Source organism: Lipotes vexillifer, unplaced genomic scaffold (genome assembly GCF_000442215.2).
Source record: "Lipotes vexillifer unplaced genomic scaffold, Lipotes_vexillifer_v1.1 scaffold250, whole genome shotgun sequence".
NCBI classification, from domain to species: domain Eukaryota; kingdom Metazoa; phylum Chordata; class Mammalia; order Artiodactyla; family Lipotidae; genus Lipotes; species Lipotes vexillifer.
In genome coordinates this window covers 1,359,907-1,362,502 of record NW_006785198.1, presented here as the reverse complement: position 1 = coordinate 1,362,502, position 2,596 = coordinate 1,359,907, and positions in this window count along the sequence as shown.

Sequence of the window (2,596 nt, the reverse complement as noted above, 5' to 3'; positions counted from 1 at the left end):
CAAAAAAAAAAAAAAAAAAAAAAAAAAGAACTTTCAGTTTTTTTTTCCAGTTTTGGAGGTACTTCCAAGTAGCAAACTCCTATTCATCCCTCAAGACCCAGTTCAGATGTTTTGTCCTCTGTGAAGATTTCTCTGACTACCCTGTATGCTCTCATATTCCTAGGTTCTCTAATGCTGTTACTACGCACCAGAATTATTTGTATACATTGCTTCCTCTGCTAGATGTGACAATGTTGTGGCCAGGGACCACGTCTCATTATTTCCTTGTTGGTCACCCATGTCTTGCTGGCCTGTAGCCTTTCAAGTGCTATGTACTTGGCAACTCTTAGGTAAAGGAATGAAAGCATTATATTTCTGCCAAATATTTGTTTGTTGGTTCATTCACTTACATCTAAAAGTACTTTCTTCTCCTTTGGATGTGGTTATCTCTGTGTTGTTTATAAAGTCCATAGGCCTCAAAAAGGACCGAGTGTAAAGTCATCAGTTAGGATGATTTTAGCTGTACCAGTTGGTTTAACAAAAAATAGCTTGAACAACAGGAGGTTTATTATCACACTAAACAGGAGGTGTGGATGTCAGGGGGGCCGAGGGTCGGGTGATTCAATAGTTCAGTGATCTCTTCAGGAACCCGGGGGCCTCCCACCTTCCGTTCTGCCATCTTCAGTGTATCAGTGATGCCTCCCTCCTGAGCTCAAGGCGGGTGATGTCCAGCAAAGGAGAAAAGCATTGCCTCTTCTAGTCTCTTTTTGTTATCAGAGAAACCCTTTCTCAGAAGTTCCCCCAGGGTTATCTCCTTGAGTATCAGAATTGTCATAACCTATTGTTGATAAGGAAGTAAGACCATAATGCTGGCCGAAGCCAGTCCTGATGCAATCCCTGGGGTTAGGGGGAAACAGGGGACTCCTTCCCTGAACACATGGAAGGGGGAACGCCTGAACAAAACTGGGGCTCTGCTAGCAAAGAGTCAAGAAATGGGGGTGGCTGCGAGGTGAGCATGCAATAGTGTCCCCACACCAAGTATTTAAATAAATTATGGCACATCAATAATAGAGTGAAAGTCTATGAAACCATTACAATGACTGAGGAAGAACACATAGCAACACTAAATGACTTTCAAGGTATAGTAAATGTAAAGCTCTATGTATAGTCTAATCTTTTTTGTTCATAATAATAATACTAATAAATACCAGGTTAGGCACACCCCAAATCTAGAAGGATAATACACACCATGCTCTTAAAAGTGGCTGTGTGGGGATGTGTGTGAAGGGGAGGGTTTACTAGAGGACTTCATTTTTGACATTCTGTATTTCTTATAGTATTGAATTTGTATAAGTATGCCTTCTTTTGTTAAGAAAAAACCCAAATATTAAAGAGAACATTTTAAAAGGCCAAGTATCATTTTGAATGCAAGAAGTCAATTAAAGACATGGGCTCCTTTCCAAGAAAAAACTAACTTGGAACATGCGAGGGACCTCTCTGAAAGTTTTGCTCATGAGCCCATAATTTAAACTCCTTCCATGAATGAGCAACATTTTTTTTTTTTTAACGCTAGCCAATCTCCTTAACATAAGTCCTAATTTTTTACAATGTTGAATCATTCTCTGTTTGCTGGAGAAGGGCGTCACCCTTGCCATGGGATGCTGAGGATGCTGACTCTCCTGTAGGAAATCCACTGGTGGAAGTCTACCCAGGAGCCATGGTGACACCAAAAACCAGCCAGACTTCCCTGTAACCCAAGCTCTTTCCTGTGCCCCAAATGCCTCTGTCAGGGATAAGCTTGGAGAATAAATCCTGAGGTCTACCGTCTACTCTGCTAACTAACTATAACTACTCAGGAAAGTCCTCAATCTCCCTGGAGTTCATTGAATGCCTCTGAAAAATGAGTGTTATTTATGTGACAGTACTTGAAGTAAGCATTTTGAGTCATTAAAAAACAATTCTAGAGCAACCCCCCTGGCTATCTGTAATGATTCTACTGGCTCTTTGGTCACTATAAAAATAGATGGTTAAATTCAGCGGAGGTTCAGGATGTGGTGTGTATCTTTGATCAGCTTACCCAGTGTCAGCTGGAAAATGTGACGTGGTATTATAAATGGAATAGGTACACTTCTCCACAGAAATACACAGGCTGGAATGGTAGAAGGAAGCTGGGAGGTGGGGCATGTTTACAGCCCCGCAGCGACTTGAAATTAATGAAGTGGTCTCTATTCTTTCCCAGGTTTATCAATGCCTAGAATCATTTTTCTAAGCATTTTCATAGTAAAAGTGGTGCTCTAGTTGTGCCTTTTTTAGAAAGGGTCTGGATTTTTTCTTTTTCCTTTTTTAAAAAAATTTTTATTGGAGTATAGTTGATTTATAATGTTGTGTTAGTTTCTACTGTACAGCAAAGTGAATCACTTATATGTATACATATATCCCCTCTTTTTTGGATTTTCTTCCCATTTAGGTCACCACAGAGCATTAAGTAGAGCTCCCTGTGCTATACAGTAGATTCTCATTAGAGTCTGGATTTTTTTTTTTTTTTTTTTTTTTTGCAGTACGCGGGCCTCTTACTGTTGTGGCCTCTCCCGTTGCGGAGCACAGGCTCCGGACGCGC